Raw genomic sequence first — 19356 nt, forward strand, 5'->3', positions numbered from 1 at the left:
CAGGGCAGCTAGAGTCTTCCACAGGTAGCCCTGCTCACTACGGCAGTGGGCTCCTCCCACACGGCCAGCTTCTCCAGCTTCTCGGAGCAGGCCCCCCAGTGAGAGCCTTTCTGCACAGAACCAGCTCCAAGTCCCGGAGCCAGCGGTGAGCTCTGGCTGGCAGGCTGCTTCAGGGACCAGGACAGGGCAGCCAGGGACTTCCCCAAGCAGACCTGCTCCCTCCGGCGGCAGGCTCCTTTCACGGCCAGCTTCTCGGAGCAGACCACCCAGGGAGAGCCTTTCCACACAGAGCCAGCTCCAAGTCCTGGCACCAGTAGCAGGCTAGGAGCAGCTTTACTTGGAAGCACTGCATTATCAAGTTACTCCAAGACTTCAGGCTACTGAAGGCAGGAAGGTGATATACTGGAAATCTACAGGGACACTATAAGCCAATAGAAAAATTCTGTAATATCACAAAGTCCCACTGACATCCGACCAATATGAGAAAACAAGGGAAGAAAATGTCGCAAACAAACCTAAATACTATATCAATAAACCCCAAGGACAGCACAGCAGAAGAAATGTCCGAAAGGGAGTTCAGAATGTACATAATTAAAACATTCAGGGAAGCAAATGAGGAGATGAAAGAGCAAATGCAGGCATTAAATGATCGCACCAAACAACAGTTAAATGAGCAAATACAGGAAGCAAGAGATCATTTCAATAAAGAGTTAGAGATACTGAAAAAAAAAACAAACAAATCCTTGAAATGAAGGAAACAATAAACCAAGTTAAAAACTCCATAGAAAGCATAACCAATAAGATAGAACACCTGGAAGACAAAACCACAGATATTGAACACAAAATATTTAATCTTGAAAACAAAGTTGACCAAACAGAAAAGATGGTAAGAAATCATGAACAGAATCTACAAGAATTATGGGATATCATGAAAAGGCCAAATTTAAGAATTATTGGGATTAGGCTTAGAGAAACAAACCAAAGGCATGACCACTCTATTCAATGAAATAATATTAAAAAATTTCCCAAATCTGAAGAATGAAATGGAAAACCAACTACAAGAGGCTTACAAGACTCCAAATATACAAAATTACATCAGACCTACACCAAGGCACATTATTATGAAAATACCTAACATACAAAATGAAGACAGAATATCAAAGGCCGCGAGAGAAAAGAATCAAATTACATTCAGGGGGAAACCAAAAAGAAAATCAGCAGATTTTTTAATCCAGACCCTAAAAGTTAGAAGGGCCTGGAACAACGTTTACCAAGTCCTGAAAGAAAACGAATGCCAACCAAGAATCTTATACCCAGCAAAACTTACTTTCAGATTTGACGAGGAAATAAGATCCTTCCATGATAAACAAAAGCTAAAGGAATTTACAAAAAGAAAGCCGGCATTACAGAACATTCTCAGCAAAATATTCCATGAGGAAGAGATGAAAAACAACGATGCAAATCAGCAACGGGAGGAACTAGCCTAAAGGAATAGCCAAATAAAGGAGAAACAAAATCATGTCAAAAAACAAAAATGAGTCAAATGACTGAGAATACAAATCATATCACAATAATAACCCTGAATGTTAATGGCCTGAACTCATCAATCAAAAGACATAGACTGGCAGATCGGATTAAAAAGAAAAATCCAACAATATGCTGCCTGCAAGAGACTCATCTCATAGAAAGAGATACCCATAGACTAAAGGTGAAAGGATGGGAAAAAACATACCATGCACATGGACACAGCAAAAAAGCTGGAGTATCCATCCTCATTTCAGATAATGTGGACTTCAAGCCAAAACTAGTCAGAAGGGATAAAGAAGGACATTACATAATGCTTAAGGGAAGCATAAATCAGCAAGACATAACAATCATAAACATCTATGCCCCGAACATTGGCTCATCCATGTACGTCAAACAAATGCTTCTCAATTCCAGAAATCAAATAGACCACAACTCAATAATACTAGGCAATTTTAACACACCTCTCTCACCACTGGATAGATCTTCCAAACAAAAATTGAATAAAGAAACCATTAATCTCATTAACACAATCAACAATTTAGACTTAACTGACATATATAGAATATACCATCCAACAAAAAATGAATACACTTTCTTCTCAGCAGCACATGGATCCTTCTCTAAAATAGACCATATTTTATGCAACAAAGCTACTGTTAGCAAATACAAGAAGATAGAGATACTACCTTGTACTCTATCAGATCATAATGGATTGAAATTAGAAATAAATGACAGAATAAAAAACAGAAACTTCTCCAATACCTGGAGAATAAATAATACACTATTATATGATGAACGGCTGACAGAAGACATCAGGAGGGAAATAAAAAAATTCTTAGAAGTAAACGAGAACAAAAACACATCATATCAAAATCTCCAGGACACTATGAAAGCAGTACTTAGGGGAAGATTTATTTCATGGGGCACATTCAACAAAAGAAGTAGAAATCAACAAATAAACGACTTAAACTACTGCTCAAAGCCCTAGAAAAAGAAGAGCAGACCAACACCAAAAGTAGTAGAAGACAGGAAATAGTTAAAATCAGAGCTGAAATCAACGAAATTGAAACAAAAGAAACAATTGGAAAAGTTAACAAAATAAATAGTTGGTCTTTGAAAAAATAAACAAAATTGATAAACCCTTAGCCACACTAACAAAGAGAAAGAGGGAGAAAACTCAAATAACTAAAATTCGGAATGAACAAGGAAATATCACAACAGACACAAGTGAAATACAAAACATAATTAGAAGCTATTTTGAAAATCTATACTCCAACAAAACAGAAAACCTCGAAGACATCAACAAGTTTCTAGAGACATATGAATTACCTAAACTGAATGAGGAGGACATACACAACTTAAATAAATCAATTTCAAGCAATGAAATAGAAGAGGTCATCAAAAGCCTACCAACAAAGAAAAGTGCGGGACCAGATGCGTTCTCAGCCGAGTTCTACAAAACCTTTAAAGAAGAGCTCATTCCAATACCCCTCAAAGTATTCCATGAAATAGAACAGGAGGGAACCCTTCCAAACTCATTCTATGAAGCCAATATCACCCTGATACCTAAACCAGACAGAGACACTTCGAGGAAAGAATATTTCAGACCAATATCCTTAATGAACATCGACACAAAAATTCTCAACAAAATTTTAACAAATCACATACAAAAACATATTAAAAAGATAGTGCACCATGATCAAGTGGGTTTTATCCCAGGGATGCAAGGTTGGTTCAACATCTGGAAATCAATAAATGTCATTCACCATATCAACAGACTTAAAGTTAAGAATCACATGATTATTTCAATAGATGCAGAAAAAGCATTCTATAAAATACAGCATCCCTTCATGCTCAAAACACTAGAAAAAACTGGGATAGTGGGAACATTCCTTATCATTGTAAAGGCCAACTATGCTAAGCCCATGGCCAATATCATTCTAAATGGTGAAAAACTGAAAGCATTCCTCCTAAAAGCTGGAACAAGGCATTTATGCCCTCTTTCACCACTTCTATTCAACATTGTCCTTGAAACTCTAGCCAGAGCAATTAGACAAACCAAAGAAATTAAAGGGATACGAATTGGAAAAGAAGAACTCAAACTGTCCCTGTTCGCTCATGACATGATTATATATTTAGAGGAACCTGGAAATTCCACCAGAAAACTCTTAGAACTCATAAGTGAATTCAGTAAAGTAGCAGGTTACAAGATCAATGCTCATAAATCCAATGCATTTTTATACATAAGTGATGAATCTTCAGAAAGAGAAATTAGGAAAACTACCCCATTCACAATAGCCTCGAAAAAAATAAAATACTTGGGAATCAATCTCACAAAAGAGGTGAAAGACCTCTACAATGAGAACTACAGAATACTAAAGAAAGAAATTAAAGAAAACCTTAGAAGATGGAAAGATCTCCCATGTTCTTGGATAGGCAGAACTAATATTGTCAAAATGGCCTTACTACCTAAAGTGCTATACAGATTTAATGCAATTCCAAATAAAATCCCAACGATGTACCTTACAGAAATACAGCAAGCAATCATGAAATTTATTTGGAAGAATAAAAAACCCAGAATAGCTAAAGCAATCCTCAGTAGAAAGAGCGAAGCAGGGGGTATCGCAATACCAGATCTTCAACTCTATTACAAAGCAATAGTAACAAAAATGGCATGTTATTGGTACCAAAATAGACAGGTAGATCAATGGTACAGAATAGAGGACACGGACACAAACCCAAATAAATACAATTTTCTCATACTAGACAAAGGTGGCAAAAATATGCAATGGAGAAAAGATAGCCTCTTCAACAAATGGTGCTGGGAAAACTGGAAAACCATATGCAACAGAGTGAAATTAAACCCCTATCTCTCACCCTGCACAAAACTCAACTCAAAATGGATCAAGGACCTCGGAATCAGACCAAAGACCCTGTATCTTATAGAAGAAAAAGTAGGTCCAAACCTTCAACTTGTTGGCTTAGGAGCAGACTTCCTTAACAGGACTCCCATAGCACAAGAAATAAAAGCAAGAATCAATAACTGGGATAGATTCAAACTAAATAGCTTTCTCTCAGCAAAGGAAACTATCAGTAATGTGAAGAGAGAGCCTACAGAGTGGGAGAAAATCTTTGCCACTCATACTTCAGATAGAGCGCTAATTTCCAGAATATATAAAGAACTCAAAAAACTCTACACCAAGAATACAAATAATCCAATCAACAAATGGGCTAAGGAAATGAACAGACACTTCACAGAAGAAGATGTACAAGCAATCAACAGATATATGAAAAGATGTTCAACATCTCTAGTAATAAGATAAATGAAAATCAAAACTACCCTAAGATTCCATCTCACCCCAATTAGAATGGCAATTATCAAGAACACAAGCAACAATAGGTGTTGGCGAGGATGTGGGGAAAAGGGTACACTCATATATTGCTGGGGGGGTTGCAAATTAGTGCAGCCACTCTGGAAAGCAGTATGGAGAATCCTCAGAAAGCTTGGAATGGAACCACCATTTGACCCAGCTATCCCACTCCTTGGCCTATACCCAAAGGACTTAAAATCAGCATACTACAGAGATACTGCCACATCAATATTCATTGCTGCTCAATTCACCATAGCCAGATTGTGGAACCAATCTAGATGTCCTTCAATTGATGAATGGATAAAGAAATCGTGGCATATATATACAATGGAATATTACTCCACCATGAAGAATGATAAAATTATGGCATTTGCAGGCAAATGGATGAAATTGGAGAATATCATGCTAAGTGAGATAAGCCAATCTCAAAAAACTAAAGGACGAATGATCTTGCTGATAAGTGGATGAGGACATATAATGGGTGTGGGAGGGGTTAGCGTTAGGGTTAGGGTTAGGGTTAGGGTTAGGGTTAAGAAGGGGGGCAAGAATGGAGGAAGGAAGGACTGTATAGAGGGAAAAGAAGGGTGGGAGGGGTGGGGGGAAGGGAAAAAATAACAGAATGTATCAAACAACATTACCCTATGTAAATTATGATTACACAAATGGTATGCCTTTACTCCATGTACAAATAGAGAAACAACATGCATCCCATTTGTTTACAATTAAAAAAAAAAAAAAACCTATTGTGAATACTAGAACACCAGGGGCAAAGGAAGATCTAAAATACTCCAGAAAATGAAAATAATAACAAGAGTTTGACATAAAAAAAGATCGAGAAGTCAAACGTGATCAGTTAATAAGGTGATCACAAGTTACAAAGCCTTAGTTAGAAAAAATGCATTTAAAATTCTGAGACATATTTCTAGCATAAAATTTTATTACCATCAAATTATTAATAAAGGTTAAGATAAAAAATATATTTAGACAGAAAAGGACTCAAAAAATAAAAAGAAGAAATACATCCAGGAGAGAATGAGTCCAACGTAAGAAAGCTGTAAGGGGAATTTGCAAAATGATTGTGAAATAAAATCTCAAGACGAAACAGAAGACCAAGCTTGGAGCAGAGTAACAGCGCTCCAAAGAGTCTCAATTTAAACATTTAATCTGGCACATTACTGTTTTGAGATAAAATATACAACTTTTGGAAAAAAGTTTGGGGAAAAAATGGTAGAAAATGAGCAAGCAAAAAAAAAAAAGCCACTGATTAATGTAAGGGAAAATATTTTGAATAAGAGAAAAATAAAATGACAATAAGTTTGTAAACAATAAGTTCTCATTCATAGGACTATATCTGTTGTCTGTTGAGTTGATTAAAATTATGACAGAACTATTGAGAGATGAGGGGAGTAAAAAGGCATCCTGGAGCACAGGTATGATATTTAGTGGAAATGCTATATATTCCTTTTACATGGAAGAACTGTATAGATATCTATTACTGGAAAACCACTAAATAGCAATATAAGCATATTGTTCCATAATTTAAAAAGTAAAGCTAGAAAACCAGTTAACAGTTGAGAATGATTGAGAGATAGGGCAGGAACTGACATGAGGGCATAGATACTATTTTTCATTTTAAGCCATGTAAAATAATCTGATTTCCAAAATTATGCATATGCATTTCTTTTTGATAAAAATAAGACAATTTTAAAACACTCTATTGCATTAGCTTGAACATTTTGCTTCTTTCCATTTTCAATTTTTTTTTTTTTTTTTTTTACAGAAATGCCACTGGTTTATTAAATGTGTATTACATTTTGGTGTATCCCTACTTATTCATTAAGCAAACAAATGAACATATACATTTAATTGAGAACAAATTACTACCAATTTGTGCCTCTCAGGTTAGGCAAGGTTTTATGGCAATAAGCAAACCACACTGCCCTCCCCCCTCTAATCTAATGGTTTAAAAGAACAAAGATTTAGTTCTTATTCAAGTGCTGTATCTTGTGCAGGTTGTCAGAGAGCTTGGCTCATATTTGTTCCATCTTGACACCTATTCCCTAGTCACTGCAGAAGGGAAGGCAGGGCTACAAGTCATGCATCGAAGCTAACCCACTGGACCTGGGAACCACACACATCCCTTCTGCTCAGTCTTCCTTAGTGGCAGGTAGATACCAGTTATGTTTAAAGGGAGTATCCTTCCTGCATATGAGAAGTAGAGAAGGTCTAGGACAGTTTTGACTTATACCAGGTGATTTGAGGTTCTACCACAAGAAAAAGTCAATAAAATCATAATGTTGTGGCAGAATCCACCAGTTATTTACTTTGTGTTCATTTTCTACTTTCTTTTTGATGGTATCCTTGTAAGTCAATGCCTACTGAGAAGTAACACTACAGACCCCCTAACAGCTAAGGGTGGACCTATGACTAAAATATGGCTGTTTGGATAGAAACAGAAGTTGTGAGGTGGTGCTTAAAGCAAAAAGCATTTTTTTGACGAGAAGGGTGGCTTGGCTTGTGTTCTGAGCATCTGTTCTTCCCCTCACAACCCATCTTCTTTCTCCCATCTTAAAAAGGTGGCACAGTCTGTGGGAGCTTAGGAACATTCTGTAACCATGCACAGAAGCCTCCCACTAAGATCAGGACTGCAGCTGGAACCTGGATTTCTATGACATTGTTGAGCCTCTATTCCAGTCTAGACTGCTTCCCCGACATCACTAAAGACCTGGCACTATTGGGTCTTCTGTTACTTGCAGACAAACCCAACCTAAATGAAGCAAATAAGATTTTGGGGATGGGGATGTACTTCAGAGGTAGAGCACTTCCCGAGCACATGTAAGGGCTTGGGTTTGATTCTCAGCAATGCAATATATTAAAAAAAATAGCACAATGATGTGTTCATATAGTATCATTTTCAATGTTTGTGCTAAGATGCTAAGTTAGCATTTTTGAGGAAGACTGTATCAGTTCCAAACATGAAATTCCATTGTTTGGCTTCTGTGTCCTTCAAAAATATCAGAAACTCCCTGAGAAAACTATATACCATTTTAAGAAATGGCAAGAGAATAAGCACCCATATATGCCAAGGCATGGCTAAATGAAAAGGTGCATGTTAATGGCTGCATATAAGGAAAGTCAAGAAATGAGACTTCAAGGCATCCTAACATGTTTGCCCTGACAAATGCCAGAACAGGCCCATACTTATCCACCCACAGGATCAAACTAGAGTATGTTGGACTTCTTTGGGGAGAAACTTCTTTATTGTCCCACTATGATATGTTACAGTTATTATTGCTGCACACCCTAAAATTGGGTTATTTAAAACAATAGCTATGTTATTATCATTTATGTTTCTGACCATGGTTATGCTCATTGAGGCAAGTTTTGCTCAACATGTCACATAGTTGCAGTCAGATGATGGCTAGGACGAGAGTCATTTCAAAGGCTCCCTCACTTCCATGAATGGCAGTGGTTACTGGCTGTCAGATGGAATCTCCATCAACATGTGGCCTCTCCTTGTAACCTGGTGTTGTGGATTGAGTTGTGTGTCCCCAAAAAAGACATGTTAATGTTCTAATCCCCAGTACCTCAAAATGGGACCTTATTTACAGGGTTAATTAAATTAAAGTCAAGTCATTAGGATGGGCCCTAATCTAATAAGATTGGTACCCTTTAAGTCAAAGTGGAATTCGGACACACAGAGAGAGAGGGAAAGACAATGCAGGGAAACATATGAAGATGGAGAATTGAGTTCAATGCATCTATAGGCCAAAAGTTCCAGCATACCATTAGAAGTCAGGAAGAAACAAAGGACTTGCCCCTATGAGCTTCAAAGGGAATTTGGCCCTGCCAGCACCTTGGTTTCAGACCTCCAGCCTCTAAAACTGTGAAATGACAGATTTTTTTTATTGTTTTAAGCCATGTCCTTAGTAGTTGCATTATTATGGTAGTGCTAGAAATAAATAAATCTGAGTTTCCTTGCAGCATGGCTATGTTCTGAGAACAAATGTACCAAGAAAACAAGACAGGAATACATGGCATTTTGAAGTCCCAGTTTTAGAAATCACTTAACATCACTTTTGCCTCACTTTCATCATTGAGACTCTCACATTTCATCCATATTCAAGGAAAGGAGAGATAGATCCCCTGATGGAGAAAGTGTCAACATCACAATATAAGAAATGCATGTGGATGAGACTTACTATATTGACCATCTTGGTTGATATAATCTTCCACAACTTAACAAAAGATTACAAAAGAGCTGATAATGATCACAGGGCAGGAGCGAGGATATACCAAGTGCTGAGTTTGTTGGTCCAACCAAACTCACCTATTCTTTGTAAAATTCTGTTCACCCCTGGGTAAATGAAGGGTGACTGTTATGAAACAAAAAATACAGCAGTGAAATCCAAGTGAGTTTGACTTTTTAACATACAAGTTCCTCAGATGTTCTCAACTTCCCACTCCACCCCCATAAACCATGAGTCAGTTCTTGTGGTTTATTTAAGTCAATAAAGATACCAAATCTTCACCTTCACCATCAGCATCACCAAATTGACTTGGATATATATTGTGTGTCCATCTTATGTTAAGCTATATGTAAGTCTTACCTCATTTAACACTCACTTGAATTCTGTGAGAAGCAGAAGTATTATCCCATGTGACAGATAAGAAAATGAAGCCCCCTGTGACTGAGTCACTCACTCATGTCCTTCAATAGTCTGTGAAATATGACCTCAGTCTGTCTAACTATAAAACTCACATTCTTAGTGATATAATATATCACAAGAGGTCACCCAAGAGTTGCACAAAATTTTTGACTTCAGCCCTTGTAGTGCAGAACAGCATAGTGTTATTGTTTTATTATTATTATTTCATTTCAAACATTTGAAAATCAGGATAATTCTTTATAAAAGCAAATTTTAACTTTTCTTGAAAAGTTGAGAAACCTGTCTGACAACAATTAGTTCTTCCTATACCACCTTCCTGGCCCCTCTGAAAATGTTTTTGTTGATTTTTTTTAATTAAATTATTTAATTTTACAAATTAATGGGTGTCACTGTGACATTTCAATACATGAATATATCCTGCATTGACCATGTCTACCCTTTCTTTCTTTTATTTCATTTGTGTTCTTTTATCCTTTTCTTCTAAAGGGAGTATCAAACAAAACATACCAGTATGTATTATCAGCATATGATTCATTTCTCCAAAATTACCATACTAATTTGGTGATATGTTCTTTACCACATTAGCATTTGACCTTCTCCATTGACCTTCTCCCTCACTTTCCACTGCTGCTCCCCAACTCTTCCATTCACTAAGTCCCTTTTCTACTTCCCTCTGAACAGCTGAATGTAGAATTTTGCATTACAAAATATTTCCTGTCATCATGCTTTATTATTTAATACCTACTTTCAAGTAAAAACATTTACCATGTTGCTCTTGTAAATTATAAAATATACTGATTTGAACAATTTTTCATTATTTCAGTTTATCTTTTACAGTTAAAACATTAAAAAGGAGGGAAATGACCAAAAAAGGCTCAGAAGGGCTATTTCACTAATTCATTGACATCCCTATATATGGAGAGAAACTATATATCTATATATAATAATGGGTTATGAAAAACAAAAATAATAATAAATATGCTAAATACAGTAATTCATATTTTTAAAATCTCACAGAGTAAAGAGATAACTATTGAGCTATACATTTTTTAAAGAAATTATTTCATCTTATTGAACAGGGAGTTTAGGTATGAGCTTGATAGAAATGTGGTAGAAAATAGTCAATTTAATACATTAAAGCAAATGTATGTTCCCTTTTTATTACCTATGAATTTAATATTTTATTTGATTTAAATTATGTTCATCTGTTTGTGTTATAATCTTGTTTTGCCTTTGCCAGTGAATCAAAATCAAACTCAGAGAACAAGGAGAACAAAATCTTGTTAGTCCTGTTTGAGTTAACAAGAAAGGCAGCTTCCTTTCATGAGGGTAAGAAAGCAAATGCTAATGTGGTAAAGTACATATCACCAAATTAGTATGATAATTTTGGAGAAATGAATCATATGCTGATAATACATACTGGTATGTTTTGTTTGATACTCCCTTTAGAAGAAAAGGATAAAAGAACACAAATGAAATAAAAGAAAACTGAGATAAAGTCCAAAAATTTCTATTGAAAGAAACACCTACTGAGAATTTTTAAAACATACCGAGATATGTTTCTGTGTGAAACTAATCTTCATTAAACCAGAGAGTGAACATACGAAAAAGTGAAAACAGCCTTTGGCTGGGACATGCAGTTGGGCATATGGGACATTCTAAACAAACACAGGTGCCCAAGATTGCTGATCTGAGCTTTAAAAAGTGGGTAGGGAAAACACCTTCTAAACGTTTGCAATAAATCTTGAATATAAACTAAAATATAGACTAAATAAGGTACTTTAGGTTACCATAATTAGGACAGGACAGAGAAAATTGATTTATTCATTTTTGAAATATAAATATATAGACTAGCATTGTGTATATGAAGCAATGAAATTTGAGGGGCACTCAAACTATTCTAGCCAAAATGCTTCTCCATCTCTATAACAAGTACATGATATGATTAGGATATTAAATTGAGACAAATATGATCAAGATATTTATCTTGCCCAATGAGCAACATTGATTGATGAGGGGTATTATTCATGGATTCAGAAAGAAAATGTATTACATATTTCCATGTTTAAAAAAATATATGTGTGTATTTTGTTTTATTTCTAGTAGCAGCCTATGTTCTGTATGAGGGCAGAGGTGCAGTCTATATTCTCTGCGTCTATTATAATGCATGGCCACAGCTGAGGTGCTCAAAACTACTTAAAGAAAGAGAGAGAGGGAGGAAGTGGAAGGGAGGGAGGGAAGAAAAGCAGGCAGGCAGAAAGAGAAGAAGCAAGAAATTAGGATTAAGGTCTTGAAGTTCCAACTATTACACACATAACTTACCCGGATGGTGTCACTTGGTATTTCAGTAACCCAAGTGAGCTCATCTATTTTGCTAGGTCTTCAACAGGAAACAGCCCAGAGGAATGAGGCACATATTAAGGAAACCCTTAAGTCTCAGAGACCCAGGTCATATAATGTCCCAAACTTGAGATTCCTGGAAGGCTGGACAGCCTGAGAACCCTAAGTCCACAGAAAGAGGCAGTCTTAGAAGTGGGTGGTAGGAGGGTCCTGAAACACATTTTCTTTTGAGTTTATATTGGCTGAACTAGAAGTACAACTCTTCAAAATTCCATGACCTGAGCACTCTTAGTTTTTACATCATCTCAAAATACAAATTTATTATAAAATTTACTATGACAAGAATTCTGGTAGAGAGGTCAGCTATGAGATTCTACTAGAAACAAGACACCTTTGGCATGATTTCCTCAGCAAGCTGAGGCCTGTCCTCTTGTGTTAGTGCTCTCCATTGTCTTGTCTTAATCCCCTCCTGCAAAGCATCTTAGATTCCTTCTGTGATCACCAAGAAAATATGTAGTGAATATAGTTACTCTTCATTTAAGAACCAATATGGGGCTACACAGTAAAACAATTGCATAGGCACAATCCTGCTATTTAGGAATGTATGTAATGCAAGCTATTTAAAAAAGAAAATGGTATAGGATATTTGTAGGGTATTAAATACACACGAGTAAACTAAATGGAACTTCATTCTCAACAATACTTCCTTCCTCTCAATTTCTTCTTCTGTGTCACTAACTTCATGTTTAAATATGCAGCCCCTACTTAGATGGAAATATTGATCTTTAAAATAATAAATGTTTTACTTTCCCAAGAAAACACATACCAAGAAATTAATGTTTTACATCTTTGAGGACTGATGGGAGGTAGCACTAAAGCTCAAAATTTAATAATTATGTATTTATCTGTATACATAGCTATCTACAGGTAGATAAATGTACATGGATTGAACAATAATGTATACATCTATGTGCTTAAATCTGAAAAATTATGGCTTACCAGACTAAAGAATTAATTCTTAGAGGAAAAAAAATGTCAAACAATTACATAAACTAAATATTATTTTTTCATGCATCATTTTATATGTACCTACTGGGCATTTTTTAAAAAATGCCAGGCATGTATAATCACTGTGCACTATAAGTCAGATTAAGATTTCTGCTCTCATGGGTCTCATCGTCAAGTTTCCAGTTCTGCAAATATCTTAAATTGATACAGGTGCATTAAAATAGATTAGAAATCATAAACTAGAGCCTATATATCCTTTATATTTTCACATATATATGAATTATATATATCCAAATGCTCTAATCATTCACCTATTACTTCTCTCAAAAGAACAGAGCTCTAAAAACATAATAGCTCAGTATACAGTTTGAATGTTTGTCCCCTCCCAAACTCATGCCAAAATTTAATTGCCATTGTGACAATGTTAAGAGGTGGGGACTTTAAGAGGTGGTTAGGCCAGGAGGGCATCATCCTCATGGGTGGGATTTATGCCCTTATAAAATGGCTGGTGTCCCACTCTTTGCTTTCCTTTGACCTCTCCAGCCCTTCTGTTTTCATGCCATGTAAGGAATAGCCCACCTCCCCTCTGGTGGATGCAGCATTCAAGGTGCCACCTTGGAAGCAGAGATCAGACCCTCACCAGACACTGAACCTGCTGACTCGCTGGTGCTAAACTTTACAGCCTCCAAAACTTAAGAAATAAACTCCCATTCCTTATAAATTATCCAATATCAGATACTCTGTAATAGTACTACAATATCAGACTATGACAGATTGATATGGTTAGCACAATCACTGAAAGACCAAAAGTCTCACACTACTGCAATCATCTTGGAGAGACAGGAAAAAAAAAATGTAAGCTTAAAAAGTAAAAATTCTTTCACGTTGAGAGGCATGAATAGCTAACTAGCCTAAGTAAAGAGGCTGTTTTTAGTAAACCTTAACTGGAAGCCAAAGACTCTCCCCAACACCAGCCTCCTCCTCACTGGAGAACAGCCACAAGAATAAGCCCCAATAGCTCAGAGTCCTGTGCACTAAGGTCTGACACACAGGTTAGGCAAAAGCCACCCTCCTCCTGTGCACTGTGTTGGCCTGCAGGTAATAATAGGTAGCATTTTTGAGCTCTCATGTTTCAGGATCTGTTCTAAATCTTTGCCTATATACCCTATTCAACCTTCATGACAACTTATTGAAACAGAAGCATTTGACCTTCATTTGATAGACACTCCCATTCCATGTTCATCTTCAAGGATTTTCTGACTTATGTAGAGGTTAATGTCAAACCCTCAATCTTCTTTCTTTCCAAGTTTAAGCAAGAGAATGAAATGACAAGCAGACCGCAATCAAAATATTCACTTTCTTTATGGAGGCCTAATTAACCACTCCAAACTACAAGCCCTGAAAGCAGTACAGAAAGTACAGTGTTACCCCTCTTTTCCATGGTTATGCTTTCCCTGACTTGTTACATGCAAGCTCAAAATGAGCAATGTTATTACCTTCTACCAAATCCAAACTTTAGGACCAATCGCTAGAGTACACTGGGTCTTGTGTGGGTCAGCTTTTCATTGCTGTAATCAAAATACCTGAAAACAACTTAGAGGAAGGTGTTTATTATGGCCCATGATTTCAGAGGATTCAGTCCATGGTCAGTTGACTCCAGGGCAGAAATGCCATGGTAGAAGAGTGGACAGAGGAATGCTGCTCAGCTCATAGCATCAGGGAGCTGAGCAGAAAGGGCTGAAGACAAGATAAGCCATTCCATGGCACATCCCCAATAACCTACTTCCTCCAACTGTCCTCCATCTCCCAGTAGTCCATTTGGCTATAGATGGATTAATCCACTGATGAGGTCAGAATCCTCATGATCCAATCATTGCCTAAATGCCCCACCTTTGAACCATGCTGCTTTAGGAATCATGCTTTCAAGATGTGAGCATTTGGTGATACCTTCCAGATTCAATCCATAATAGGTCTGTACTGGGGCAACTTCATAGATGTTTTATTCAGCTTTTTCGCTGCTGTGATTATAGGACCCAACCAGAGCAACTGTATAGGAGGAAAAGTTTATTTGGGGGCTCACAGTTTCAGAGGTCTTAATCCATAGGTAGCATTCTCCATTCCTTAGGGCTCAAGGTGAGTCAGGACATCATGGTAGAAGAGTGGTAGAGGGAAGGAGCTCACATGATGATCAGAAAGCAGAGAGACTCCACTTGTCAGATACAAATATATACCCCAAAGCCACACTCCTAATGCCCCACCCTCCTCCAACCATAACCCACCTGCCTTCAGTTACCACTTAATCCCATCAGGTGATTAATTTACTGATTGTGTTAAAGCTCTGATAACCCAATCATTTTTTCTCTGAACCTTCTTGCATTGTCTCACACGTGAGCTTCTGGGGGACAGCTCACAATCACACCATTACACCAGACATCTCCAGTCAGCAGTGGTATAATGGATCAGGGTCTGTCTCAAAGGGCCAGTCGACAGCAGTAGGAGTACTAGAAAGCACAGGACAGAAGTAGATGCTAGAAGGCAGGCACTATGCCAGATATATTTGCTCCCTAGGCAGATAGGATGCCAGGTCTATTTACTCCACTGTCTTTCTAATAATCCGCCTAGAGGAGAGAAAATTCTAGTGCTTTTAAGTGTAGCTTTCAAACACAGTTGCCCCTGAAATCATATGGAAAAGCTGGAAAATTTAGAAAAACCTAACCACACCCCAGGCCAACTAAACCAGATTCTGAGACATTCCCAGGCCAACTAAACCAGATTCTATGAGACATGACTAATTTTTAAATTTGTCCAGGAAATTCCAATGTGCAGTCTAGACTGAGGATGACCAATTAATAGCCTTGGTAACCCCATCACCTTGTAATGTAATCAGTCATAACTAGCATTTTTGACTACTTTATGCTTAGCAATTCTCTTCACAACTCCATAAAGCAGGTATATTATAACCAATATACACTCTGCTGCTCCAGTGGATACCCTGATCCCAGCAATCTCTCCAAGCAGTAATAACACATTCCCCCTTTCAAAAGAAGGAGCAAGTAAGGGTTGGAGATACTGGAAGAATTAATTCTAAGACTCCCTTAAGAAGGGCATAAATTTCTTCCATGGAAATCAAGGAAGAATAAGTTTCCAAGAACTTTTACAAGGAGATTTGAAAAATGTGAGGTAGGGAGTAATAAACAGAGATTATTGTACTTGTCAAGCAGTTAGTCAGAAGCATAATTTTATAGAAAAGTTTTAGTTTTGAACAGACACCTTTGGTGGTTTGAGACAGGAATAAGAGAACTGAATAGCACAGCATATGAAAATAAGGCTAAGGATTATATAGGAAGAGACCATGGGAGATTATGGGGACAAGAGAATCAGAGATGTTTGTGAACATATGATGACAAGGTAAGGAAAATTAGAACAGAATGCTGGTAGACTAGGAAGGATAAAAAGTTGAAGGACAGGTGAGGTGAAGTTCACACCCTGAAACACCAACACTGAGTCAGTAATAGATAAAACGTGATGCATTACTCAGTCATTTTAAAAGACAAAGACAAAACAGAAGGGCTGAAGATATAGCTGGGTGGCAGAGTGCTTGCCTAGCAATGCACAGGGCCCTGGGATTGAGCTCTAGCACTGCAAACAAAACACAAAAACAAATTCTTTTTCATAGTTCACATTTTCAAACCTCTGCAAATGCAGACAGAAATATAAATTGGATCTTGCATATACAAGTTTCCTGAAGATGTGTGAATATTTATATGTAAAATAATGTATCGATTTTGCTAACAGAAAATCTGGCATTGTAGAAGATTTATACTAAAAACAGCAGGTAATCATTTTTGTTATTTTTCTTGCATTTTAGGATTTCCACATTATGAATCTGCAGGACATTGGTATCTATCTGTAATTTGACCCTATGGGAAAAAATGCATCTGATCAAAAGTGCCAGAACACCTGATGAACAATAGGAAACAGAATTCCTACACATAGATGTGCTCCCTTGGTTTACTCCTTCTTCAAGGTAGGAGCCATCATTTCCTTATGAGAAGAGTCCTGAAAGGACAAAATAGTCCACCCGTCTGTGCCAGGACAGTGCTGCATCCAGCCTGTGAAATAACCACTGGCATCATCAGAGTCTTACCCATTAACTGGGACACTTCAGGAAGTGTTGTAGTTGCCAAATTAGGTCAATTCAACAAGTTTTCATTTTAGATAAAAACTTACGTGAGGATTAAACATTGAAAAGTCCTCATTCTGAATATCTTATAGTCAAGTGAACATAACTAGCTTTGTAAGTTTTAACAGTGTTTGGCTGCATTTGGTGATGTTTCTGGAATGAAAAATGTCAAACTCTAAATTGATTTGTTGTACTCACCTCATTCTTCTCAATCATGTGAATAAATGACTAAGTGATTTCACCTCTAAGTGATTTTTTAATTCTATCCTCCCTCCCAATACATATATACACACCCCTAAACACTTAGAACAAAAGAAATCTTAATACAATACTATTATATTGCAACTAGTGTATTATGATATAGTAAACTGAACAAATGAATTCTTCTAGAATTAGTCTTTTTTATTGTATCAATTTTGGGTGTTTTTAAGGCTAATAAATTTTGAAATGTATTTTGCTAAAAAGCATTTAGGAGATATTCATCCACATCATTTAATCAACTAGGAACCATAAAATTAATTATTTAAAACATTTCTTAAATTGTCATAAAACTTATGTTTTAAAAAGTGTGTTTGGTTTTTGTTTTGTTTGTTTTTACTTTGGGAGTTGCTTTCAAAGATTAAATGGATATTATTAACACAATTTACCTTGCCACTTTTATGTATTAGATTGATCAAAATGGTTGGATATCAACTGGGCACTAGTGACACATATCTGAAATCCCAGTGACTCCAGAGATGATTGCACGTTCAAAGCCAGCCTCAGCAACTTAGTGAGACCCTAAGCAATCTGGTGAGACCCAGTCTCAAAATAAAACAATTAAAAAGGGCTGGGGATAAGCTCAGTGGCAAAACACTCCCAAGTTAAATTGCCAGTACAAAAAAAAAAAAAAAGTATACATGGTTGGGTATCAGCAATTTCATATGATTCAACCTGATTAGAAAAAAAAACAAACTTTTTTCACACTAAATGAAATATAGTTCTATGTATTATGGAGGAAAAAAAATCTTTGCAAGACAGCATGGCCTGAACTACTCTGCAATGTGCTAAAAATACCAATTACAAAACATATTCTGCAACAGAGATTATGGTGCTAGCTTTTCAAATTCAAAACTACTACCACCAAGGCTATAACTTAAAAGTCCAATTCTCACTTAATTTCCACAGTGCACATTAAAAACTGATTTAGGTGGACAGGCACAGATAACTCTGGGGGCAAAGAGCCAGGAATACTATTTAAAATAACTTCCTAATACAAAAATGTCATGCTGTTGATAATTTTTAAATCCCATTCCAAAGGGTTTGGTTTGTTCACTTATCTTTTTTCCTATCCATTCCACAGATGCTGAAGAGCAATGAAATTTCAAGAGTTAAGAATAGGTAGAAACCTGAGTAACCAGTCATTTCACAGTAATTGGAGTAATGCTGACCTTGTCAGAGTTGACTTATTTAATACAGAATACAAACATCCACTAATAAAATAACTTTCTAGGAAACTGGTCACATTAAGTATGATGTGCAAAGATCACAAAACTAGTTTGAAAATGTATCTTAAAATTCTGAAACACAAAGATTCACTTATTTGCTAATGGTGGGGAGTTCCCATATTTTCTGGAAGACTGAACCAGACACAAGATATAAAGACAAGTCTAAAGAGCAATAATGCATTTTCCACAGAGAACCATCCCAATGTACTGAGATTTAAATCAATTCACTCTATACACAATTCTTTTGAGTCTCTTCTCATTTTTATTTTTTAAAAAAGACAGATTTAGCATATGGTAAGAAATTACTAAGTTACAATTTTTTTAAATCTGTCAAGTGCTACAGTAATGGAATAAATAAATAAGATTTTTTTTAAAGTTCAATGTTTATAGACATATTTATAAAAAATGACTGAATTAGTAAGACATTAAATAATGATATACACCAGGAAGGGATTTAGGCAAGGAAAGGCACGTCATTTCACCACAAGAAATAAAGACCATAGTTGGAGTTTAAATGGACAGCCACAGCTTTAGATCTTGTGGTAGTATTCCCAGCTCTGTGGGCTCTTTATGGTAGAACCTTCTTTATGGTACTTAGCTGGAAAAAACAGAAAGCAGTTGGGAAATTTCTTACTCTGTGATCCTAACAATATTAAAAAGAAAGTATTCTTTTAATAAGCCTAGTATGGAAGAAAGAAGAAAACAACTAAAAATGGTTTGGTGGTACTGAAAATTCTATAAAGGAGTTTTTTTTTTTTTTTTTAAAAAAA

The 19356-nt window shown here is 36.4% G+C and overlaps 1 long non-coding RNA gene across 1 annotated transcript; it reads left to right on the forward strand.

Moving 5' to 3' along the window:
* Positions 1-15532: 15532 nt before the first annotated feature.
* LOC306637790 lies at positions 15533-19346 on the forward strand. The gene is made up of 2 exons (XR_013757264.1): positions 15533-15642; positions 15675-19346. It is a non-coding gene; the product is annotated as an uncharacterized lncRNA (long non-coding RNA).
* Positions 19347-19356: the final 10 nt, after the last annotated feature.

The sequence above is a fragment of the Sciurus vulgaris genome, assembly GCF_902686455.1.
Source record: "Sciurus vulgaris genome assembly, chromosome: 10".
NCBI lineage: Eukaryota > Metazoa > Chordata > Mammalia > Rodentia > Sciuridae > Sciurus > Sciurus vulgaris.